Below are 27,366 nucleotides of genomic sequence, written 5' to 3' on the forward strand. Positions count from 1 at the left end.
CTCTCTGTCCCCAACTCTCCTTTCCTATCTGCCAGTTTCTGTCTGTTGCCTTCTGTCACTGTCTCTACCTTTATGTTCTTCCTTGTCTCTCTATCTCTATTACTAGGGGTTCTATTTCTCCTCCAAAATAAGGAGGAACTTTATAACAATACAATTGTCCAAAAATGGAACAAGCCCCCTCATGGCATAATGAGCTCCCCATCACTAAAAGTGTTCCAACAGAAGCAGGATCACTAATCAACAAGGATATTGTAGGAGATATTCATGTACTAGGTGGGAGGTTGAATGTGACAGCCTCTAATTAAGCTCTTTTCTAACTCTAAGATCACTTCCCATCCTCATTTCCTAGGTGGAACAGCGGATAGAGAGAGTACTGGGCCTAAAGTCAGAAAGACCTGAGTTCAAATTTGACTCTAAACATTTATTAGCTATATAACCCTTGGCAAGTTTTGACCTCTATTTACCTTAGTTTCCTCATCTGTAAAATTGGGATAATAATAGTACCTATCTCCCAGAGTTATTGTAAGAATTAAATAATACAATGTTTGCAAAGTACATGGTAAATACTTTATAAATGTTAGCTACTATTATTAATTCTATGTCTCTTTTTCTATCCTTCTGTATCTCTCTCTTAGATTTTATGTCTCTCTGTCTGTCTGTCTGTCTGTCTGTCTGTCTGTCTGTCTGTCTCTCGCTCTCTCTCTCTCTCTCTCTCTCCCTCTATCTCCTCCCTCCTCAATTATAAACTAAGGTTAGCTAAGGCTATATGAGTTCTGTTCAGATGGCAGATACAACCTTCCTTATTTCTTAGTCTTTTATACTAGTTTAACTTCTCCTGAGAACTTGGGGCTAATTGGTACTACTTAAGTTCTCTTAATATCAGAATCTGGTGCTAGGACTAAAGAGGGCATTGTCAAAGGATCAGATAAGTCAGGCAAAGATAAAACAAGGGGCCCTTTTCTTTGGAGTGTATAAGGAAAGGCATGAAAGGGAAGGCCACATGACCCCCAAGAAAATGAGAGACAGGGGCAATAAGGAAAAAGACTAGGGCAGTTCTCTGAAAGACCCCCTCACATTGGACCTGGGACCCCTACACTGGTATAAAGACGGATTCCTCAGTGGATCTAGAAAAGGGCGGGGAAGTTATAGAACTAATAATGTCACCAGAAAGTCTCAATCATGATGACCTCTCTTCCTGGAGCCTCCTTGGTCCAAGATTCTAGATAGGTCATGTGGTTACAGGGTCGTGGCTGGCTCATCTTAGCAATTATCAACCAATCAGCATTTATTAAAGCCCCCACTATGTGTCCGGCACCAAAAGAGGAAAAAAACAAACCCCCAAAAAGTCTATACCCTCAAGGAGCTTATAAATCTAATGGAGTGGAAATACACAAAATAAGATATATATAGGATAAATAGGAAATAGTTAACAGAGAGAAGGAATTGGTATTTTAAAAAATATTTTCTGTCTTAGTATCAGCTCTTTTTCTTTTTTAATACTTGTCTTCCATTTTAGAATCAATACTGTGTATTGGTTCTAAGGCAGAAGAGAGGCAAGGGCTAGAAGCTGGAATTAAGTGACTTGCCCAGAGTCACCTAGCTAGGAAGTGTCTGAGGCCACATTTGAACCCAGACCTTCCTGTCTCTAGGCCTGGCTCTCCATCCACTGAGCCACCCAGCTGGTCCCGTTAATTATGAATTCTGAGACAGAAGAGAGAGGTAAGAGCTAGGCAATTGAAGTTACAGGTAGAAAGTATCTGAGGGAAAATTCAAACCTGGGACCTCCTATATCCAGACTGACTATCCACTGGCCATTTAGCTGCCCAAGAAGGAACTAGGGTTAAAAAAAAGCTGGGGAAGGCTTCCATAGAAGATAAGTTTTCAGTTGGTATTTAAACAACGACAGGGAGGTGAGTAATTAGAGCAGAAGAAGGAGAGCATTCTAGGAAGATGGAACAGCCAGAAAGGATGCCCAAAGCTGAGAGATGGGCTGTCTTTCTTGTTCAGAAGCCAGTGTCACTAGATATGTGTCCAGGACTAAGGTGCAGAAAGACTAGAGAAGATCATGGCTGCATATGGATCAAAGCTGCTCAAGTTTTTAATGGGGAGGAAAGGAATCCATCTTGGGCAAGTCAGACTGACTTCCCTATCTTAGTGTCACAGGCAGGGAGGCACCAATCAATAGGAACCTTCTTGCCTGGAAGTTTCCTGGCATCAGAAAAGATACAGACATGGAAGATTACAGAGAGAGGGCAGTTCAGGAAGAAGGGATGTCGCTAAGGAAAAGATAGCATTGGTCAACCAAGGCTCATGAGGAAAATCTGAGGTTTTCCCAGTGGGGAAAAACTTAAACACTGGCTCAATGACTAGTTATGGTTCCAGGGGATCATGATGAAGCATGCCAGCCAGCTCCCAGGAGAGAGGTGATAAACTCAACACACAGAACAGGATGTCCTTTTTTGGAGATGGCCAATGTCAGGTCCACCCTCATCTAATCCCCTTTAAGGAGGATACACCGCATGCCTAGTGGAGTCCACACTACCTTGTGGTCCTGGACCCTGGTCTGGTGGGAGAGGCAACACTAAAACCCAGAAAGGTGTGGAGATCCTGAAACTGTTTCCCTCTGAGCTCTTCTGATCACAGCTTTCCCCTCTGGCAAGAAGTATCAGAACTTCCAAAACAAAGAGGAAATGGGGATAGAACACAGTCTTAGAGTTAGAAGGGAGCTTAATTAGAAGCTGTCAAATTCAACCTCCCACCTAGTGCATGAATACTCTCTAAAACATCCTTGATGATTAGTGATCCTGACTTTGTTGGAACACTTTTAGTGATGGGGAGCTCATTATACCATAAGGCAGCTTGCTCCATTTTTGGACAATTGTATTTGTTATAAAATTCCTCCTGTTTTTTAGGTGAAATAGAACTCTCAGAAACTTCCTTCCACTAGTCCTTATTCCCTCCAGTGCTAAATTTTTTAATATAACTTTTATTTTATTTCACTCACCTCCCCTGCAAATTAACAACTACTTATTTATTTTCTCCCATCCCCTCCCCACTACTTCTCCCTTGGGAAAAAGAATAGCAAAACTTCAATAACAAATATGCAAAGGCAAAAAACAAATTCCCACATTGGCTATACCACAAAATGTGTCTTATTCTGCACCCTAAATCCTAACCCTTTTTGTCATAAAGTGAGTAGCGTGTATCATCACTGAATCTCTGGAACTATGGTCATATTCAGAATTGTCTTTCAAAGCGTTTGTTTTTACGATGTTTTTATTGGAGAAAGTGAGTTCTGTTCATTTCACTCTGCATCAGTTTGTACAAGTCTCTCCAAGTTTCTCCGAAATTATCTTGGAGTTTTCTTACTGAAGATCTTCTGAAGTTAGTCCATACCCCTCCCCAAAAGGCCACCTAGAGAATAACTGCTTCATTGTATAAATGGGTGAGCTGAGGCTGAGATGATAAGGGATTTGCCCAGAATCATGCAACTAGTAGATGAGGAGAGAGAAAAAGAACTCGGGTTTTCTCACTTGAAGTCCAGTGCTCCATCAAGGACCTCAAAGCCCAGGAGACCCCATCTTAAAGCAAATTTAAGGGGTTCACCAGAGCTTGAATGAAAATGTTTAAACAGAAATCAGATGCTATTGAGGGATTATTATGGAGGCAGTGGGTTAGATCAAGATGATATCCCTTCCAACTCTGAGATTCCATGTGTCCATGAATCTATGACTCTAGAAAGAATCAAATGAACAATCCCTAAATTCATTGTTCAATTCCCTTGTCCTCCACAGGGATTTTCCTGATTATTCTAGTCCATACTGATATCTGCCTCCTCTAGCCTCCTATTAAACTTATCCCATGTATATTACATTGATTATTGTGTCCTTCTCTAATGAGTCCATAGGTCACCCCAACCAAAACATTAAATTTCATACTTTGGTGTCCTTCATATCATGGGCCTACAATGTTGGACAAATCCCAGAAACTTCTTTGGAGGCTTTTGGTGCATAGTTCTTTCTCCTTGGAAGCTTCCAGCCCTATAAAAAGAGGAATTAGAAGAAAGTTTGAATGAAAAGAAAATGTCAGTAGCAGCAAGAAAGACAAAGCCCTTCTCCCTAAGTCAAACAGGGAGTTTAGCAAGAATAAAAATTCATAGAATCTCAGAATTAGAAGGGACCTCAGAGATTATTTTATTTTATTGTTTCCTGAACATTACCAGAACAATTCCTACTGTAACACTGTCTAACTTCTGTTTGAAGAACCACATGAGAGGGAACAAACCCACTCCTTTTGAGGCAGCCCATTCCAAACTCTAATTGTTAGGATATTTTTTCCTTACCACCTTTACCAGTCTCCTTGTAGCTTCCATCCACTGATCCTAGTTCTGCCCTCTGGGGCAAAGCAGGATAGGAATCCTCTTATGCATGCCAGACCTTCAGATATTTGAAGACATCTTCTCTTCTCCAGGTAACCATTTCTAGTATCTTCAACCAGTTCTCAAATGGCCAGGTTTCCATTCCCCTCATTACCCATGTAATTTATCTCTTGACATGTTGCATCTCATCAAAATCCTTTCTGCAAAATCCTTCCAAACATCCCTAGCCCTTAGAACTGAACATAGTCCTCCTCGTGTGGTCTGACCAAGAAAAAGTGCAGCACCTTTGCTATAAACCTTATGCCTCACATTAGCCTTTTGGAATTCCACAATGCACAGTTGAACCATATTGAACCTGTAGCCCACCAAAGCCCGTTAGATCTTTTTCACATGTACTTTTGTCTAGCCTAGCCATTTCTTTCTATCTCTCACTTGCAGAGTTGCTTTTGAAGCCAAGTGAAACACTTTCTGTTTACCCCCATCTTATTCAAATCGACATGTCATTTTATCCTTTTTAGATTGTGGTGGGTCCTGACATTTAATCCAATGTATTAACTTACCCCTCAATTCTTTGTGTCATCTTTGTGTCAGCATATTTGATAAGAATGCCATAGAGGTTTTTATCTCAATAATTGATTAGAGTCACAAGCAGTTTAGGGTCAGGGACAGATCCCTGTAGCACCCAACCAGAAACTTCCTTCCAACATGAAATTTGTCAATGAATGACAACTACACTTTAGGTCCAGTTATAAAACAACTTATATACACTCTTGCCTAACCCACCTCTATTCATCTTGTCCATAAAAATAGCATGAAAACCTTTATAAGTTTCTCCACTGAAATTCAGGTATGCTATGTCTAGAACATTCCAGTGATCTAACAGGTTAAAAAGTTAATTTAGCATGACCTATAATTGAGAAAGCCATCCTGGCTCTGAATAATTTCTGTTTCCCTATCTAAATGCTCACAGGTTCTCTAATAATAAATTGTAAGATATAATCAGAAATTGATACCACATAGGCTTTCCTCAAAGTTGGCCTACTCTCAGCCATGTACCCTTTAAGGTCAATGCCCAGTCAGTTAGTGGGGCTCAAGACCCAGGATGTCTTTCAGCCACTTTTTCTCACTCATATTTATGTCACTTGAACAAATTACCCTCTGACGTCTTCCTGGTATATCTTGCTCATTGACTGGACTGTTTGGGACCTCAGTCATTCCTTAATGCTTGCTTATCACTAATGGTATGGTAGGGCTGGGTTCAAGGGTAGGACTAAGCATGAGAAAAGGCTTCTTGTGCCCATTGTTCTCATGTTTGTTTGTTTTTTAATTTCCACGCTTGGGGTTTTTTTCCTTTTAAAAAATTCCACAACCCCAGTTATTCCTCCACTCCCATTCCCGAGCCACTCACATACTTATTGGCAATTACAGTCAGATTTTTATGGTTGAGGCTAACCTGAGACATTCAGCCACTGTTTGGGCAAGTAAGGGAGGAGGGTAATAGGTAAAAGCAGAACTTAAATATACTCTTTGCTACAGAGACATACCCTTTCATAGGTTTCTGTTAGTCATGATGAGCTTCCACAGTAACCATGAGGTTAAATTTGCTTCCTTGCATTAGAATTGTTTGCTTATTACCCATTCTTTGTATATTTGTATATAGACATCTTAGGCCACCGATTTTATTTTCCACTTCTCTTCTTGGATGCTTGTTTTGAGAATTACTTGTCCTCTGTAATGTTATTCTTCCTGCATTGTACTTGCCACTCTTTCAAGTGCAATTTTTGGGATCCACCAACTATATATATATATATATGTACATATATATATATGTACATATATATAGTGGAATCTTGCATACTATGAAACTTTCTGACAATTATATCACTATACACATGTAGTTGGATATAAGAGATGTTTTGCAAAAGCTTACCTATTCCCTTCTCATGTCTTCATCAAGGATACTGTCCACATGCATATTAAACCATTCTTGTGTTTCATAAAAATGAGAAAGCAGTCATATGAGTCAACAGTTTTAGATACTCTCTCAATCACAGGTTTTGGCATGGTAATCTATGATTTTTTTCCATTATTTTAGTATCTTCCCCTCTATTCAATATCTTGTAAAACAACTCCTCAGTGTTTTTAAGATTACATCACTTTCTTTGTAGATTTTCTCAGGGAGTGCTCATTCTACTCCAGCTGCTCTTCCTGACTTCATCTTCTTAAGTGCTGTTATGATTTCTTTGTACACTGAAGACTGAGGTGTTAAGATCTAAATATGGTGGTTCTATTGTCATTGATGATGAAAATAGATCATTAAAGAAATGCTGACACAGCATTTTGAATTTCCATTTCTTTATTGTCCTCCTGCCAGTTTTATCTTTGAAAGCTCTTTAGATGATGTAATGGGGGTAGGGGAGTTTCTTATGCCAACCATTCTTTAGATATATTTTTACTTCCACTGCTTTTCACAGTGATCTTCTGCCATCATTTTCCAGATTCTTTTACAAATGAGTTTTTATTCTAAACCATTATTTCCCTTGATCAATAAGTTCTTTCCATCTAAAAGGGAGATTAAAAGTTTGCTAAGTTATGATGTTTTCTGTGATCTTTAACCTCCTCATTGAGGTTATTACTTTAGATTGGTTAAATTTTTGTAGGAAGTGAAGATACAGAAGATCAATCTATTTATCTTTTTTCCATTTCTCATCTTTTGGGCATTGTGGCTTATTTAAACAGGTCAGGTTAAAATTATTGCCATTGTATCCTATCACAGTGCCTTGAACATGGAGGGAACTTATTAAATATTTGTTGACTTGAATTTTTTAATATTTATTTTACTTGACAATTGGAAGAACATTAACTGCTCATGGGTAGGACGAGCCAATATAATAAAAATGACCATCCTAACCAAACTCATCTATCTATTTAGTGCCATACCCATAGAACTTCCAAAAAATTTTTTTACTGATTTAGAAAAAATCATAACAAAGTTCATTTGGAAGAACAAAAGATCAAGGATATCCAGGGAAATAATGAAAAAAATACAAAGGAAGGAGGCCTTGCAGTCCCAGATCTCAGACTATCTTATAAAGCAGTGGTCATCAAAACAATTTGGTACTGGCTAAGAGACAGAAAGGAGGATCAGTGGAATAGACTGGGGGCAAGCGACCTCACCAAGACAGTATATGACAAACCCAAAGATCCCAGCTTTTGGGACAAAAATCCACTATTTCATAAAAACTGCTGGGAAAATTGGAGGACAGTGTGGGAAAGATTAGGTTTAGATCAACACCTCACACCCTACACCAAAATAAATTCAAAATGGGTGAATGACTTGAACATAAAGAAGGAAACTATAAGAAAATTAGGCAAACACAGAATAGCATACATGTCAGACCTTTGGGAAGGGAAAGACTTCAAAACCAAGCAAGACTTAGAAAGAGTTACAAAATGCAAAATAAATAATCTGGAATACGTCAAATTAAAAAGTTTTTGTTCAAACAAAACCAATGTAACCAAAATCAGAAGGGTAGCAACAAATTGGGAAATAATCTTCATAAAAACCTCTGACAAAGGTTTAATTACTCAAATTTACAAAGAACTAAATCAATTGTACCAAAAATCAAGCCATTCTCCAATTGATAAATGGGCAAGGGACATGAACAGGCAGTTCTCAGTCAAAGAAATCAAAAGTATTAATAAGCACATGAAAAAGTGCTCTACATCTCTTATAATCAGAGAGAAGCAAATCAAAACAACTCTGAGGTATCACCTCACACCTAGCAGATTGGCTAACATGACAGCTATGGAAAGTAATGAATGCTGGAGGGGATGTGGCAAAGTGGGGACATTAATGCATTGCTGGTGGAGTTGTGAATTGATCCAGCCATTCTGGAGGGCAATTTGAAACTATGCCCAAAGGGTGATAAAAGATGGTCTGCCCTTTGATCCAGCAATAGCACTGCTGGGTTTGTACCCCAAAGAGATAATAAAGAAAAAGACTTGTACAAGAATATTCATAGCTGCACTCTTTGTGGTGGCCAAAAATTGGAAAACAAGGGGATCCCCATCAATTGGGGAATGGCTGAACAAATTGTGATATATGTTGGTGATGGAATACTATTGTGCTCAAAGGAATAATAAAGTGGAGGAATTCCATGGAGACTGGAACAACCTCCAGGAAGTGATGCAGATTGAAAGGAGCAGAAACAGGAAAACATTGTACACAGAGACTGACACACTGTGGTACAATCAAAGGTGATGGACATCTCCATTAGTGTCAATGCAATGTCCCTGAACAATCTGCAGGGATCTAAAAAACACTATCCACAAGCAGAAGATAACTGTGGGAGTAAAAACACCGAGGAAAAGCAACTGCTTGACTACAGGGGTTAAGGGGATATGACTGAGGAGAGACTCTAAATGAACACTCTAATGCAAATACCAACAACAGGGAAATGGGTTCGAGTCAAAAACACATGTAAAACCCAGTGAAATCGTGTGTCAGCTATGGGAGAGGGAAAGGTGGTGGGAGGGGGGGCGGGGAGGAAAAGAAAATGATCTTTGTTTCCAGTGAATAATGTTTGGAAATGACCAAATAAAATAATGTTTAAAATTAAAATATATATATATATATATATATATTTATTTTACTTGGTTCTTGTTAGAATTTTGAGTTCCAAGTTGTCTCCCTCTCACCCTCTCAGCCCCACATTAGAGAAGGCCAACATTTGATACAGATATATACTCTTTGAAAAATATTTCTGTTATTATATACAATGTCCTCCTGGTTTTTCTCATTTTGCTCTGTATTATTTCATGCAAATGTTTCCATATTTCTTCTAAAAGTGACCTACTCATTATTTCTTATAGCACAGTGACATTCCGTCACAATCATATACTACAACGTATTCAGCTATTTCCTAATTCCATGTTGACTTTAATTGGGCTGTATTAAAAGAGGTATAGTGCCCAGGCTTAGGAGATACAAGTTCCATTGTACTCTTTCCATGTCAGACCACACCTGAACCATCAGTATTCAGTTCTGAATGCCATATTTCAGAAAAGATACTGTAAACTGGGGAGCATCCACAGGAGGGCAACCCAGACCTTCATACCATGCCTTCTGAGGATCAAAGGAACTGAAGATGATTAGCCTGGAGAAGAGAAGTTGTAAAGGGACATGATAGCTGTTTTCACATATTGGAAGGGTTATTGCACAGGAAAGCATTTGCCTTGATCCAAGAAAATGGCACTCAGAACAATGGGTCGAAGTTACAGAAACAAATTGTGTTGTAAGGGCAAAATTCCTAACAAAACTATCCCAAATTGGAATGAGCAACCTCAAAAGGAAGCCTTCAAATTGAAGACAGAAAACCACCTGTTGGTTATATCAGAACAGAAACCCTTCTTCAGGTTCAGGTTGAATGAGATGGCCTTCCATCTCTGAAATTCTGTGTTTTAAATCGAATTGAATTGAATTCTATGGAGTATCATCTTTCTATCTTTTCCATTTGCTTTTGACTTTGATATTTGCTTTAAGTAGGTGAAGGTCCGAGGGCACATAGTTGATTCTGATGTCTCCCACATCAATCAGCTATTTCTTATCAGAAGACAAAGTCACTTACCTTTTGTTGTGATGTCGTTTAGTGGTCTCCATGTTCAGCACCCTCCAATTCTCTTCTGGAAGAAAGTATCCATGACATATATAGGCTTTAGGATTTTGACTGACCAACAAGTGTTTAGTTACTTTTGTTTCTGAAACCTGAGCCAAATTTTCCAATGTAGATTTCATCATCCTCTGCATTCTCTATCTACCCAATTGTTTATCTAAACCGATCTGTTTATCGTGCTGTAGTAGATAAGATATTGAACTTCAAGTGTTTGAATCCTCTCTCGGACAATTACTGGCTATATGAACCGGGGAATCCTCTTTAACTTTTCATGCCTCAGTTTCCTCCTCTATAAAACAGATATAATAATAGTGCCTACCTCTCATGGTTGAATAAAGATCAAAGAGTGCATATATACTTATATGGGCAAACTTCAAAGCTCTCTAAAAACCAAGTGGCCATTATTAGTATTGGTATTATTGCCATTGTTCTTATTTATCATTGTTTCACTGGCTCCATGAACTCCCTCCTGTGAGTATTCTTTCCACCCACCTAGACCTCAGCTCGTCCAGATCTGGTCCATATCCCCTTTATAAAGTATATAGACAGAGTGCTGAGCCCCTGGGTTTGAAGCTCCCCTGTGACACTTGCTAGCTATGTTACCATAGACAAGTTACTTGGCTTGTATGAACCTCAGTTTCCTTATCTGTAGATGGGAATAATAATACTGGATAGAAAAATAACTTGTGGAGTTGTTTTTAAGACTTAAATGAGATATTTCATGTAACATGCATGTGGAAACTTTAATTATTAAAATACCAGTAATTGGTATCTAGCAGGCAAGAGTTCTTCTGGACAAAAGTCCTACTCTGACTGTATCGTGGCATGAAGGTGACCTTAGGTCATCATCCAAAGTTATGAATTTTTGACCATGGAAATTCATGGTTATTATTAACAACAATGGAAACAAGACAACACCACCAGCTATCACAACCATTATCATCTTCAAAGGATCACAGGAGCATTGATGATGGGACATTGCAGGTTAGCTAATTCTAACTTCCCACTGCACAGGTGAGGAGCCTGAAGCTCTGAGACACTGAGATTTACCCAAAGTCACACATATAGTGACAGAGCTAATATTCCAGCCTTCCGACTTCAAACCTAACATTCTTTTCACTACTTCCTTCCTTCCTTCCTTCCTTCCTTCCTTCCTTCCTTCCTTCCTTCCTTCCTTCCTTCCTTCCTTCCTTCCTTCCTTCTTCTCTCCCTCCCTCCCTTCTTTCCAACCTGCTTTTCTTCCTTCCTTCTAGTCCCACTTTGCCAGTAATCTCTGTGACCTTGCATACATAAATCATTTCACCTCTCTCCACCCCAGTTTCCTCACCAGGAAACTAATGAGATTGGATTAGATGATCTCTAAGAGCTTTTCCAGCCCTAGAATTTCTCTGATTCTATCTTTCTAAGCAGAGTGCACAAACCACGTGATAGACGAACACACAACTGGGAGCTAATAAAAGCTGGCTAAGGATGGGGGCTGGTTAAAAAAAAAAATTTTTTTTTAAAGGTTTTGAAGCATATGGAAACAAAGCCAAAGGAGAGATCATCTAAACCCAAGTGGGATAGGGGAGAAGGAGGGATGAGGAGAAGCTGACTGGGGTGCGAGTAAAGACGCCTAGAGCCCAGGCTAAGGAGAAGAAGGAAGGGGCAGACAAGAAATGCCACAAGAGCAAAGGATCAGAGAGAAGGGATCCGTGAAGCGGCAGGATTTGGTAACCAGCTGCAGGTGCAGTACTAACGATGGGGCATAAATAGCAACAAGCCGATTTTTATTTCTGTTCAGAATTGCGTTAGAACCCCCCAGTAACAGCTCCACTGATGGTGATAGCAAGCTGTCATGTGGTCTAGTCACCCTGCTAGAGAATTAGAGAATCAGATAAAATGTCAGGACTGGAAGGGACCTCCGAGATTGGGGGGGGGGAGGGGCTGGCTCCGACATAGGACCTGTGAGATCTTGGACAAATCATTGCTCTCTTCCCGAGTGTGCAACTTCTTCCCCTAGAAAAATGAGAGAACCAGGTGATCTAAATATATAACCCTGGGATTTCATCCAAGTCCTTCATTTTACTAGTAGCAAAAGTCTTAGAGAGGTGAAGTTGAGCCTCATTCTTAGGTTTCTTCACTGAGAGATTAAAGATATGACTGTTTATCTCACTGTGATGAAAAGGCTACCAGGAGGTAAGAATAGAGTAGGCATTCCTCCTCATATAGTCTTTTTTTTCTTTCTTAAACCCTTACCTTCCTGCTCAGAATCAATACTGTGGACTGATTCCAAGGCAGAAGAGCAGTAAGGGCTAACCAAGGAGGGGTTAAGTGACTTCTCCAGGGTCCCACAGTGAGGAAGCTTCTGAGGCCACATTTGAACGCAGAACATCCCATTTCTGAGCCTGGCTCTCTCTCCATTGAGCCTATCTATCTCAATGCCTCCTCATACATTCTTTATTTGCCCTCTTACATGTCCTCTCTAAGTCCCAGTCTCCTCATTTGTAAAGCAAATGGCTTGGACCAGATGACTCCTAAATTCCCTTTCAGCTTTAAATCTATGATTCTATGATCCCAAGTACCCACTGTGCATAAGACATGACTTAAACACTCTCCCTCCCTCCAAAAGGTTTACATCCAATGGGGGAACTCAATATGTCTGCAAATAAGTCAAAGCAAAGTAAATACAAAGTGAGAGGCAGTGATGCATTCTGGTTAAAAAACTGCCCTGGAAGTCAGAAAGACCTAGGTTCAGGTTCTGCCTCCAAAGAACTCCAAATGGTAACTGGTGCATTCAACCAAGTTCTCAGTGCCCCAGACAACTCTTTAAGACCATAAATTGCCAAGAACCGTGATGCCAATCGAAAACCTGACCTGCATTCATATAGGGAGTTTCCTCATTAGGAATTCCCCATGCAAATGAAATTACAGGTTCAGTCTAAAAATCAAAAGTAATCCCCATGGGGAGGAGGCATGAACAACTGGGATAATCAGGGAAGGAACCTTAGCCAAACCCTAGAGTCAGTAGATCTTGGGTTCAAGCCTGACCTCAGATACTTCCCAACTGTGTGACCCTGGGCAAGTCACTTAACCCCCATTGCCTAGCCCTTGCTGTTCTTCTGCCTTGAAACCGATACACAATATTGATGCTAAGACAGAAGATAGGGGTTTAAAAAAAAAAAAGAAAAGAAACGGAAGATAATAGCACTACAATAACAATCATTGCATTTTATACCTATTTATGGTTTACAGAGTACTTTACATTTCATTTTCATAATTTCTTCACATTTCAAAACAACCCTGATCAGTAGATACTATTATTATCCTCATTTATAAATGAGGAAATTGAGGCAGAGGCTAAATGGATTGATTGCCCAAGACCACACAGCTACCTGAGGCAGAATTTGAATTCAGGTCTTCCTGACTCCAGATAAAATATGCTATCATTGCTCCACTGAGTTGCCTCTACTTGCACAAAAATTATTGCTATAGCTAGGTAGCTTAGTGGCTTGAGAGCCAGGCCTAGAGACAGGAGGTCCTGGCTTCAAATTTGGCTTCAGAAACTTCCTAGCTGTCTGATCATAGGAAAGTCACTTGACCCTCATTGCCTGGCCCTTACCGCTCTTCTGCCTTGGAACCAATACACAGTACTGGTTTTAAGAAGGAACATAAGGTTTATATAAAAAAAAATTTGTGAAACAAAAGTTATTGTTATGAAATCATTCAGGAGAATAGAGGTCACTGACTGGCATAGCTACCTGAGTCTGGCTGTGCTAATCAAAGAGCAACCTCAAAAGAGGAGAGTTACTGCTGCTGGGATCCAGGGTGACCAGGCAAGATTTACTTACAGAGAATTTCAAGAGATTATGCTATGTCATTGTGTTGATGTCTGCCTGTGTCTGGGTGGGAGGGATCTGTACCTATGATTTCATTAATACAGAGAACTCTCAGTGAGGAAAATCTTTTACCATTTTCCTCACTGAGAGTTCTCTATGCTGTAAATTAGCCTTAGATGCCTAGGAGCATTGAGAGGTTAAGTGACTTGCCTAAGGTCTCACAACTCAGGTGTATCTGAGGCTGGACATGATCTCGAGGTCTTCTGACCGTGGGGACAGCCAGCTTTTCACTTTTCTAAGCTGACTTTCACTGTTCTCCTAATTGTCAAAAACAAAAACAAAAACCCCAAACTCCTTTCCCCAAAATGACATGTGTATTGAGAACTACCATTAATGTTTGAGGGCAGAGTAATTAAAGTATAATTGGTATTAGAGGAGCTAAGTGTTCTGCTGGAGTTACTGAGAAGCAGTAGTTTAAGAGTGCCTGGGAAAGATGAACCCCTAAATGGGGTGTGGGCACTCAAAAAAGAAGAACTGAAACAGCAGAATGGGTTTGATGGAGGGACAAAAGTCAAGAAGACTGGATTTTTCAGAACCAGAGTGAAGAGGCAGAAAGGAATCAGATTTTTTAAAAGTAGCTTTTAAAGTAGCCTCTTTCAGTTTTTAATTGGGGAAGAGGAGAGTAGCAACAATGATGAGAGAGAGTCATTGTAACTTTTTTAGATGTACATAAAAGCACAGAAGAAAGCACTGACAATCAGGATAGTTCTGAAAGTTAACATGTAGAATTTATTTGCGGTTTTTTCCAAAGCAAGCAGTATGAGAGATTCACAGTTTGATAAAGAATCCTCTTTTTGTATTCTGCAGTATGTATAGAAATGCTCTTTTTTGTTTAAGTTCAGATTAAAATTTTAAAGAATAAAACAGAAAGAAATTAGTAGAGCCAGAGCAGCTCAAAGACTTGGACCTCTTCATAGAATCACAGGATCCATAGGTGGAATAGGCATCACGTATCACCTAGTCTGACCCTTCTTTTTATAGATGATTTCAATAGACCAGCCCAAAATCACACAAGACACAGAGCCAAGACTTAAGCCTGTCCTTCTGACTCTGAAGACCCCAGTTCTTTCTCCTCTCCTGATTGCTTTGTTAACAGCTGCTGTAGAGGCAGGAGAGTCACTGGGTTAGGGTTTGGGCAACTACAAAGGTTTGAATCTGGAACCACAGAGTAGACATGGAGCCAAAAGCATGAGGGACTTTCTTCCTCAATGACCAAGGTAGCAGAAAGAAATAGCTCTGTGCTTTAAACTGAAAGGCAAGAGTAAAGGTGTTTCGTTTTGTTTTTAAATGATGAACTGAGAAGAATTAAAAATGACTGATGGTTAAAGTCTAATTTGTGTAAAGCCATGTAAAGCCAAAATGAGACAGTATATCTGTGGATTACCTAATTTAGATCATTTGTGTCTGAGATTCATTTCCCAGGGTTGATTGAGTGAATCATGCCGAAAAAGATAGGATGAGAGAGCACTGCCATATCAGAAAGGGACACGAGGTCATTAGAGGAGAAATCCCTGAGTCAGTGGGAAATTTCCCAAGAGACAAAGGGACCAGCTGGGGAGCTGTAAATCTCCAAATCTAGGCATTTTTCCATTAGATTATAGTTGTCGTCATCATCATCATGGTAGCTTACATTTATCTAGCACTTTGAGGTTTGCAGAGCATTTGCTGTATTCTCATTTGATCCTCACAACTACCTGGTGAGGTTACTGTCATTCAGTCATTTCAATTGTGTCCCAATCTTCATGATGCCATGTAGGGTTTTCTCAGTGAGGATACTGGAGTGCTTTGCCTTTTCTTTCTCCAGCTCATTTTACAGATGAGGAAACTAAGGCAAACAGGGTTAAGTGATCTGCCCAGGGTCACACAACTAGTTAGGCATTTAAAGCCAGATTTGGCCTCAGGTCTTCCTGACTCCAGGCCTGGTGCTCCATCCACTGCACCACCTACCTACCTACCCTGTGAGGGAGTCACTCTTATTATCCCCATTATAAAGATGAGGAAACTGGAAACTGGGGCCCAGAGAGATTAATTTGATGTGACACATAGCTAGTTAGTATCTGAAGTAGGAATGAATTCAAGTCTTCTAGACTTAAAGTCTAGCACCCTAGACACTATACCAATAGGGGCCAGATACTCTCCTGGGCTCTGATGATATAAAGACAAGAGGGGGCAGCTGGGTGGCTCAGTGGATTGAGAGCCAGGCCTAAAGATGGGGGGTCCTGGATTCAAATCTGACCTCAGAGATTAACTAGTCACTTAACCCCCATTGCCTGTTAAACTCTTACTGATCTTCTGCTTTGGAACCAATATATTATATTGATTCTAAGATGGAAAGCGAGGATTTAAAAAAAGATATAAAGACAAGAGCAAAACAGTCCTTGACCTCAGTGAGCTTATATTCTAATGGGAGTGGGGGTGAATAGGGCAGGTAGACAAGTTAATTAAATGCAAAATATATAGCACATTACAATAGTGATGATGATGATAACACCAACATTTATATAGAACTTTAAAGTTTGCAAAAAGGGAGAGAGAACTAATAACTAGGGAAACAGAGACAGGTCCATGTAGGATCGGTGCCTGAGCTCCTATGTGAAGAAAGCTAGAGATTTTCTGCAGCTGAAGTAAGGACAAAAGGCATCAAGACATAGATAATCATTTTTCCAAAAGCACAGATTGTTTCTGTTGTATGATTTTCAGTTGTGTCTCACTCTTTGTGACCCCATTGGGATTTTCTTGGCAAAGATACTGGAATGGTTTGCCATTTCCTTCTCCAGATCATTTTATAGATGAGGAAACTGAAAAAATAGGGTTAAGTGACTTGCCCAAGGTCACACAGCTAATAAGTTTTTGAGTCCAGATTTAAATGCATGTCGTCCTGACTCCAGACCAGACTCAGTGCTCTATCCACCATTCTACCCAGCTGCCCAAAGCACAGGTACACAGCTAGAGTGGCCCGTCCTAGGATTGGCTAACAAAGTAGGATGATGGGAATTGTCTTCAAAAGGAAGTAATATGAAATAAGGTTCAAGTTCAATAAATATTTATAAAGTACTTACTATGTGTACTACCACCTCCAGCTGCCTATTGTATCCCAAAGATATTAGGGACACAGAGGGAAAAACCATACAATCCTTTGCCTTCAAGGAGCCATTCTGCCTGAATGTAAATAAATCTATCCAGACTAGGGAACGATGGGGACAAAGGCAAAAACAGCCAAAGTGCACTGGGGATATTTTAAGAGGAAGAAGACACTAATGAGGGAGGAGACACTAATGAGAGGGGTAAGGAGAGGATTGGAGAAAGTTTCCATCAGTGGGTGACACCTGAGCTGAGTCATGAAAGGAAATAATGATTCTGAAGAGGAGAGATGAGGAAAGGGAGCCATTGAGGCATTTAGGTTTGTGGGAATGTCTGGAGACAGGAGGCGGCATGTTAGGGGAATAGCAAGCAGTCAGCCTAGTTTGGTTGGATCATAGAATACACGAAGGGGAATAAATAATGGAGAATGAGGCTAGACAGCTAGATGGGAATCACATGGAGGAAGTCCTTAGAACAGATGGAGGAGTTTCAAGTTTATCCTAGAATTAACAATGGGGAGATTTTGAGTAGGGCGGTAGTATGGTCAAACCTGTGTCTGAAGAAGATGATTCTGGCAGCTATGGAGAGGATGGACTAGAGAAGGGAGAGACTTGAGGCAGAGAGACCAGGTAGGAGGCAATTGCAATAGTCCAGGTGAGAGGAGATGAAAATCTATTCCAGAGAAGTAGCTGTCTGAGTGAAGAGAAGGGGACGGTTGTTCCTAGATTGTTGCTGAAGTAGAAGCAAAAGAATTTTTCATGTGAATAATAATAATAGCTAGCATTGATATGGCACTTTCTATGTGCCAGGCACTGTGCTAAGAGCTTTAACAATATTATCTCATTGGATCCTCACAACAACCCTGGGAGGCAGGTGCTATTGTTATCTCCCTTTTACAGATGAAGAAACTGAGCGATCAGAAATTAAGTGATTTGGCCACAATCACACAGCTGACAAGTTGTGGTCATTTAATTGTTTGGACTTTGATGAGTTTAGAAGAGAGAGTGAGGCTGATGACTTTGTGCTACTCTGCCTCTGACTCCAGTCCAATTCCCAGGCAAGTGAAGACATCATCCCCATGATGTCATTGGTCTTCTTCGAAAACAAAGGACAAGCAACAATTGCCGGCTGGTTTTCATTGACTTGAGTAGTTGTGGAGCATCTCCTGTGGACTTGGCACTGTGCCAGGCACTGTGAAAGCTTCTGAAATAAATCTGGTCTAGTACCTGTCCTTGCAAGGTTTGGTTCAGTAGACTGTTGGGTGGGTTTCCAGTACCTGCAATATTGTTGGGAGAAGTTCTAAGTACTAAAGCAAGGCCAGGTACCTCCAGGAACTACATACCTGGACCATAAAGTACTTGTAGAAAGGACAAAGATAAAAGGTGGCAGTTGATAAGCATTTTTCCTTAAATAAATAGGGTTTTTCCCCTTCTTACCTGCTGTATCCATTCACACAATACAAAGCTAACATGGACTACTGTACTCCCAAATAAAAGGAAATGGGCCAACACATAGGATTTAATTGCTGGGGGAATCTGTACTCCCAGCTGCTGCCCAGGACTTCCAGGAGAGAGTGGGAGCTGCGGCAAGAAAGACCCCAGAGGGCAAGTAATTGGATCAGGGAAACAGTGAGGATCTCTCACCTTCTACCTGGAATCTGAGAAGCAGCTGACCCAAGACCCTAGACTGTAAGTTCTTCCTTCCTAGTGGAAAGCAAGCTCTTCCTCTCAATCTAAGCTCAAATATTCCAGTGGCCCTATGAGCTCAATGATGCAGATGTTCCCAGTGATACAGACAGCAGCTCATCTGTGACCATCCCTTCTGGGCTCTCATGTGGGAGTTCTAGTAAATACACCACTAAGGGTCTGCCCAGGATACAGGAGGCCTTCCTTGATTTCTCTCCCTCTCTCTCTGTCTGTCTGTCTGTCTCTCTTTGTCTCTCTCTCTGTCTCTCTCTCTCTCTGTCTGTCTCTCTCTGTCCCTGTCTGTCTGTCTGTCTCTGACTCTCTGTCTCTGTCTCTCTGTCTCATCTTCCATCTTAGAATCAATACCAAGCTTTAGTTCCAAGGCAAAAAAAAAAATCAGTAAGGGTTAGGCAATTGGAGTTAAATGACTTGCCCAGAGTCACACAGCTAGGAAGTATCTGAAGTCAGTTTTGAACCCAGGACCTCCCATCTCTAGGGCTGGCACTCTATCCACTGAGCCACCCAGCTGCCCCACCCTTGATTTCTCTTCACATAACAAAGATACCAACATAATATGTAGGCTACCCACTGGTCATCCACACTGGCATTATGGAATAGGAGTGACCTTGGATTCATGGGATCACAGATTTAAAGTTGAGAGGGACCTCAGAAGTTACTGATCTCTTTATTTACAGGTGAGGAGACTTAGTCTCAGAAGGGACAAGGGACTTCCCTAGGATCACATAGCTAGTGTGTGTCTGAGGTAGGATTTGAACCCAGGGCTTCCTGATTACAAGTCTGGTACTTTATCCACCATGCCACCATTCTCAAAGGCCATGCCAGCATGGAGCAAGCTCTGGCAGGTCCTCCCAAGCTGGAGATGTTTCCAGTATGGCCCCAGTAGCAGATCGTATCTGCTTGTTTAGAACTTGCTGAGCTAACCAGAGAGAGGCCGGCCGCTCCCACTTGGTAATGATTAGTCAGCCAAAGTAACCCATGATCCTTAGACATTTGTGGGACTTTTCTTCTTCAAGGGCGATTGAGATAAAGGAGCAGTGCTAAGATTCACAGAAGAGGCCAGTTTTTAAAGACCCATGCACTGTGTGTGGAGTCAGCTCTGAGGCTTATTTAACCTCCTAGCTCCTCTGTGCCTAGGACAGTGTCCTGCACACAGCAAGGGCTCAAGAAGTACTTGCTGGATTGAAACAAAAGTTGAACAGTAGGGACGAGGTGGTGATTTCTTGGGGGGAAGGTGGGGGACGGGCAACTAGAATTTACAAGAAGTGCTGAAAATGCCTTGGATCTGAATCAGAGATGGAGAGTAAAGTGTAAAGCCTCCGGGGTCTACGCAAATGGAAAATTCCTGTTCTGTGTCAATGGGTTCACCTGGCCAAGTGGTGACAACCAGAAAACCAGACCCAGAGCAGCAGGCCCCACTGTGTGTTTAGACAGTGCTTTCCTGGCTGGCCAGAACACTCTCTAAACCTTGTTTACTCTCTGTCAAGAAACGGGTGGGGAGGGGAGGGAGGGTGCATTGTCCAAGCTGGAATCTCAATAAAGTTTGCTTTTTTCCAGAGCACCTGAATGACTTACCATCTGCCACCTGGTAACTTATCAGTGTACACCTGCACCTCACATCCCAGGGATCATAGGTTTGGAGTGGGAAGGGACCTTAGAAGGTCATCTAGCCCTAAACCCTCTCATTTTACAGAAGAAGAAACTGAGGTCCAGAGAAATTAAAGAACTTTGTCAAAAGTCAAACAAGAAAAAAAAGGGGCTTGGGATTCGAACCCAGCTCCTGTGACTGTACCCAGTTACTGTTCTCCCCCCTTTTTCTTTTTCTCTGTTGCTCTGTCCCTCACCCCAGTACCAGGTTACTCACCCCAACTCCCCATTAACGCACACCCTTCTGACCCTGGGTCCCCAAGGCCATTCCAGTCCTCCTATGATGAAAAAACCAGCACTCTCCCCACTGCACTGGTGCCTCTCCAAGGTCTGGGTTCTATGGTTGAATGGTAGTCTTCTACCTTAACACAAACGTGTGACACAACTTGGCACGGAGCCGCTCTCAAACTCAGGCTGAATCTGCAGACTTAAACGTCAAGCAGACAATGAGCTTCACTTCAGGGTATACTGGAAAAGACGCTGGTTCCAAAATCAGAGACTTGGATTCAAATTCCCCACTATACTGGCTACTCATTTGACCGTGGGCAAGTCACTTAAACTCCCTGAGCCTCAGTTTCCTCACCTGTAAAATGGGAGGGTTTGATTGGATGACCTCTGAAGTGCCTTCCAAATTAAGCTCGAGCTGTCCTTCCAGTAAACAACTCTGGGTACAGAAGTTGGAATCTGGTCAAGGCCAGTCCATGTGTCTCTGCACCTAGAAGGTACAGTGGATAGCGTGCCTGGACTGGAGTCAGGAAGACCATCTTTCTGAGTTCAAATCTGGCCTCAGACACTTAATAGCTGTGTGACCCTGGGCAAGTCACTTCACCCTGGTTCCCTCAATTTTTCATCTGTAAGATGTGTAAGAGAAGAAAATGGCAAACCAGTGAGTATCTTTGCCAAGAAAACCCCAAATGGGGTCATGAAGAGTCAGACACAACTAAAAACAACTGAACAACAACTCTTCTCCAAAAAGAATATATGGATTGAGAATAGACCCCAGTCTGGCAGGGAAACATCAAAATGCATTTTATGCCATAGAATTATTTGTCTTGACTCTGGGCAAGTCACTTAACCCCCATTGCCTAGCCCTTACCACTCTTCTGCCTTGGAGCCAATACACAGTATTGACTCCAAGACGGAAGGTAAGGGTTTAAAAAAAAAAAAGAATTATTTGTCTGAAGAATATGACCAGAACTGGGAAGAGGGGCGTGAACTGGGTGCCCCCAGTGGAGCTGATGACAGTCCAAGGGCTGAGGAGGACATTAGGAAGAAACTGAAAGCTTTTAGAGAGGAAGAGGGTTCAGAAGTGGCAGCAGCGGAGGCAGGTTTAGGGTTGCTGACCAAGCCTCTGTGGGTCCAGAGACTAGAAAGCTGAGTTATGAGAATGAAAATCAGAAAAAACAGACTCAAAGTGTTAGAGGTCATTGAGGCCAACTTTCCTATTTCATAGATCCAAGGACATAACCTAGGGGAGAGCTATTGAGTTGGGGTTGAAGTTAATTCAAAGTAAACAAGTTTGAGCATCCTTGGAGCCCAGAGAGCTAAGGATGACCCAAGACACAAGCCATCCAGTTCAATCCTCTCATTTAACAAATGAGGAAACTGAGGCCCAAGGAGGTTAAGTAATTTGTCCCGATTCATCCAGGTCTGTTTCTGTTATTGTTCAATTGTGTCTAACTTTTTGTGACCCTGTTTGGGGTTCTCTTGGCAAAGATGCTGGAGTGGTTTGCCATTTCTTCCTCAGCTCATTTTACAAATGAGGAAACTGAGGGACACAGGGAAGTGACTTGCCCAGGGTCTCACAGCTACTAAGAATCTGAGGCCAGATTTGAACTTGACTTGCTCCCCAGCACTCCATGCACTGTGCTACCTAGATGCCTTTAGGCAGGTTACAAAGGGCTTTTCTACTACAGTAACTGAGAGAGGTGAGAACATAGCCAGAACCAGTATGCCCCATTCCTCCCCTCCTCTGTTTCACCTTCCCTCCTTTGCCTTCTCTGCCCAGTACCGGATACCCACTGCCCTCCCCCTGCAGCTAGCCCATTCCCTCTCTAACCCTGGGTCTCCATACTGTGTGTCACTCTCCTCCTCCCCTTGTCTGGGAACTCTGCCACATGAGGAACCAGGAATCATGTCAGAGGATGCAGGGCTCGCTCTGCTGACCTCTAACCACCTACCCTTCTCCTCCTCCCCTCCCTCACAATAGTCTCAGCCCCAGGCCTCTCCCAGTCACTCCCTCCTCTATCATTCCCTTCTACCATTCTCAGTGGAACCAAATTGGAGGCTAGAGGACCTGAGTTCAAATTCCACATCTGCCACTTATAACCTATGTGGCCATGAACAAGTCATTTCACCTGTCTGGTCCTTAGTACCTGTCAAATGAGAAAGCTGGACCACTGGACCTCCAAGCTCCTTCCCTAGCTTTAATTCTAGGATACTAGAGTGCTTTGTCTGCCATTTCTTTCATCCTCTGGTGCTCACTACAGCCAAGCTTCCTCCTGAAGACACCATGTCGCTTAGCATCCTCTCCAAGTCTGGCTGCTCCTGTCACATCCCAGACGCACAGAAGGGGAGGCGGGGGCTGGCGCACTCCCTGCCTCACTCCTGCCACTTTGGGATTCTCTGGCTGCTCCTGTCACTCAGCCGCCGCCTCCCCTGCTTTCAAGGTCACTCCAGCCCCTCCAGGTAGAGAGATCCCTCCCCGGGCGTCCCTAATCATCACTCTGGCCTCCCCATCCCCAACCTGGAAACTTTCTGCCCCGCTTCGCTTCCATCTCGCGCCAAAGTCACCGTTCCTTACGACAGCCCACCCAGTCCTCCAAAGCCAAGGCATGGGCGCCAGACTTCTTCATGACGGCTCTGGGTGCTGGCTCAAGCCCGGGGCTGGTCCTGAGTCAAGTCCAGGGACGTCCCCATCAGCCTGGGGCCTGGAAGTGACTGGGCTCAAGGAGGCCAGCGTTGTAGACGGGGCTGGAGCAGTGTTCGAGGAGAGGAGCCCGGGACAGGGCCTGAGAAGGTCAAGCCTCTATTGGGTGTCTGGGACAATGACAGAGCTGGGAATAACATCAAAGGGACTCCTTAGCAGAAGAGGCAAGACAGGCGAGCCAGGGTACCGGCAGGAATCACTTCCTAGACCTGCCCTCCAAGTCCCTCGTTTGCTCTATCACTTCTGAACGTGTATATACGTGCCGTATCCATCCCAGCTAGACAAAGCTTTATAATAGTCTTTCTTGTCTCCCCTGGCACCTAGCATGGTGCAGTAAGTGGTGGTTGGAATTAATTAATTAGTTAATTAATGAAGACTGGAGTATGGTACAGTTAAAAGAGCCCTGGAGCTGGCTGGGGTCAGGAGCCCTGGATTCTAATCCTAGTCTGCCAATATCTGGTCTCAAACAAGTTTTCTCCTTTTTCGATTTCCTAGAACCTCCGAGTCAGGAAAGATCTCAGCCTCCATCAAGTCTAAGCCATTCATGAAAGGAATGTTCATGATAACACACCCAGCAAATATTCTCCAGTCTCGTTTCCTGTAAAGAAAAGGAGATAGGCTGGGAGGGATGGACTAGCTGATCTTCAAGGTTTCTTTCAGCTCTAAAAACCTCAATGATTTTCTAGGTCTCGCTGTCTTTACCCAGCAGGAGCCCCTCCACCCAAGAGAACTTATCAGGTCTCTATGTGTGTGTGTGTGCATGTGTATGTGCATGGGCACACACGTGTCTCTAAAATAAGGACACCCATTCATCCATTCATAATCCAGGAAGTCTATGATGCAAGGATGAATTTTTAAGATGTTTATGAAAATGAAAAAAATGCTTAGGAAAAAATTTAATCTCCACATAGGAGTGTCCTGTTTCCGAAGGTTAATATCTTGATCTCTCTCTTTTTTTTAATCCCTTTTCTGTTTCATTCAAAGAGGATTTGGCATTCTCAATACCAGCTGGGAATCTGAAAAGAAAGAATATTTTTCCCTTGCTGTCTACGCCTTATAGCCCTAGGCCCTTCTCAGTTTCTTATATGGGACTTGGAGCTGAGATATCTAGAGTGTGACCTCTGCTCAGTCACTGGCCAGCTTTGTGCCTTGGTTTCCCCTTCTGGGCAATGATATGTCTGGACAATTAACTAGGCTTCTCTGCTAATTTCTCTCCTCCTCCTTGTTCCCTGCCCTGGATGGTGGCCAGACTGTTGGTCTCTGTGTCTCATGTCCAAAAAATGCTAGAATTAAAAATATAATTTGCATTTTAAGGAACTCAAGTGATTTTGCCTGGAGAAGAGAAGATTGAAAGAAGAATGATGGTGAGGATGACAACCAGAGGAGATGTGAGTGGGGTGGACCACTTAAAAATAATAATCAAATAACAACATTTATACATAGCACTCTAAGGTTTCCAAAGCACTTTACATGTGTTATTTAGAATAGAAATTATTTTATACCCATTTTACAGATGAGAAAACTGAGGCTGAGAGGAGTTAAATATCATCAGCAAAAGATTCAAGCTCATGCTTTTTTTCTGAGGCCAAGCCTAGTCCCCTCTCCATTCCTGGTGCCTAGCTGACTGATGCCTTTGCTTTGGGATGCTTATCTTTTCTCCAGGACCTGGCAGCTGCCATTGTAATTGCTGGGTCTCCCCACTATCCATCAGATTTCACAGGAATAGTCCCAGATATGGACTAAGCTAAGCTGATCCATACATTCTCCAGAATCTGGCCAGTCCTCAGTAGGTTGCAACAAATTCCACAAAACTGCCCAGCTACTTTTCTTAGAACTCATACTGCTAGAAATAAGTAAGCCAGAGGGCAAGGCAAGGCAGAGATTTTTGCATGCCATAAACAGGGTTTGAAGTTATGGGATTTTATTTCAAACAAGAAGTGCCACTAACTCATTGGGTCAATTGAAAGTCAGGTAGACCTGGGTTTGAACCCTGAATCAGACTTTTACTAGCTAGGTCAAGCAAGTCATTTAAAACCTCCCTAAATCTCTATTTTCCTCACTGTAAAATGGGGATAAAAATAGCTAGTGCTTACCTTAAGAAATAATATGGTGCAGTAGACAGCCAACTCCTGAGTCAAGAGGACCTAGGTTCAGGCCCAACCTCTGATGTACACAGACTAGTTCACTCTAGATAAGTCATTTAATCTGTGCAAGCCAGACAGCACTCTAAAACTCTAAGATGCAGGGTAATAGCTCTTCTACATCTGAAGAAAAGATTTCTTCACTCAAGAGTGAAATCAGTCTGGACTAAAAAAAAAAAAAAGCCCACTCAAAAGAAAACATCTTCATGGGATTGTTGCACAAACCAAACAAGATGTTTGTAAAGAACGCAGCACAGTGCCTAACACATAGTAGGTGCTTTTTTAAATGTCTGTTTTCCTATCCCACCCCCCATTTCCCTTTCCCTCAAACCTAAATGTCTCTCTTTGTAACTTCTAGCAAATGTTCCTGGTTCTGTCCTCTAGGGCCAAGCAAAACAGGCTTAGTCTTTCCTCCAAGTCATTGAAGACAGCTCTTGTGTCCCCTCAGACTATTTTTCTTCACCAGGCTAAATGTGCCCTGTTCTTTCAACTGATCTTCATACCAGGGACTCAGTTCTGGTGGCCATGCTCTGCACGTACTCCAGTTTATCAGGTCTCTCCTTGAGAACATGTCCCCAGCTCTCCTGTCTTTGAGTCTTTACACACCAGAAATACTCTCCTCCTCTTCCCACCATCTCTGACTTTTGACATCCTACTCTTCATTCAAGCCCAGCTCAAATGTGACTTTCTTCTTGAAACTTTCCCACAACCTATCCCGTATCTTCTACCCATACGGCCAAACTGGTAACAAAAAATCCAAAGGATTTGGTCCATACTTACAGGGTATAGTACAGGGAACAGAGCATCCAGCCTGGAGTCAAGAAGCCTCATTTTCTGAGTTCAAATCTGACAAGCTGGATGACCCTGGGCAAGTCTCATATGCCTATTTGCCTCAGTTTCCTTATCTGTAAAATGAACCAGAGAAGGAAATTCCAGTATCTTTGGCAAGAAAATCCCAAATTGACTCATAAAGACTCAGATGCAACTAAAATGACTGAACAACAAAAAATAGAAATTACCTCCCAGGGTTGTGTGAGGATACAAAGAGATGGCATTTGTAAAGCACTTTGTAAGCCTTAAAACATTAAAGATGATTGTTATTATTGCTTTACAATTTCTAAAGGTCTCTGGGTCCATCCCTCCATTTGATTTCGACCTGCAAAGTGGACCAGGCAAATAGTATGCCCATTTTAGAAATGAGCAAAGTGTCTCAGAGAGGCTAAATCATTTACTTAAAAAGGCACAGCAGAGCCGAAACTTAAATTCTCATAACCAGTGCTCCCATTGCCAGATTTACTGTTCTACTCCATGCCAAGAGAGCTGTCTCTAGGCTCAGTTCAATTCAACAAGTTTCTCGTTATAGCTAACATTTTATCTGTCAACTTAGAATGTGTAAAGCACTTTACATATATTATCTCATTTTATCCTCACATCACCCCTGTGGGGTAAGTGCTATCCTGATCCCCATTTTATAGATGAAAACACTGAGGTACAAAGACTTGCCCAGGGTTATTCAGGAAGCTCATTAGGAAGCCAACCCAAGTCCCAATTATTCTAAATCCAGCATTCTATCCAAAGGAGAAATTAAGCAATGTATGTGTGTAGAGGGGGAAAGGAAGAGGAAGGCAAGACTATGGAGATTTCAAAGGCATAATTGTCAGACTACAGAATATTAGATCTGGAAAGGACCTTCCCAGTGATGTTTAATCAATTTCCTTATTTTACAGGGAGAAAATGGACTTGGTGACCTGACAAGGGTCCCCAAGCTAAGCTATCCTGCTTTCCCCTTTCTACAGGAAGGGTCCAACCACGTGCCTTGTGGAGGCAGGGAGTGAAGAGATAACCCTCGGGTCCTGACGGTTAATTTTCCATTTGTGCTCTTAGACTCTTCATGTTACAGCACATTCCATTGCCACACATGGTTGCTCTGTGAC

The 27,366-nt window shown here is 42.0% G+C and overlaps 1 long non-coding RNA gene across 1 annotated transcript; it reads right to left on the reverse strand.

The window, feature by feature from the left end:
- Positions 1-1,461: 1,461 nt before the first annotated feature.
- LOC107650685 (uncharacterized) lies at positions 1,462-26,346 on the reverse strand. The gene is made up of 3 exons (XR_001626452.2): positions 26,213-26,346; positions 10,009-10,063; positions 1,462-4,040 (listed from the first exon to the last, which is right to left on the reverse strand). It is a non-coding gene; the product is annotated as an uncharacterized LOC107650685 (long non-coding RNA).
- Positions 26,347-27,366: the final 1,020 nt, after the last annotated feature.

The sequence above is a fragment of the Monodelphis domestica genome, chromosome 1 (genome assembly GCF_027887165.1).
Source record: "Monodelphis domestica isolate mMonDom1 chromosome 1, mMonDom1.pri, whole genome shotgun sequence".
NCBI classification, from domain to species: domain Eukaryota; kingdom Metazoa; phylum Chordata; class Mammalia; order Didelphimorphia; family Didelphidae; genus Monodelphis; species Monodelphis domestica.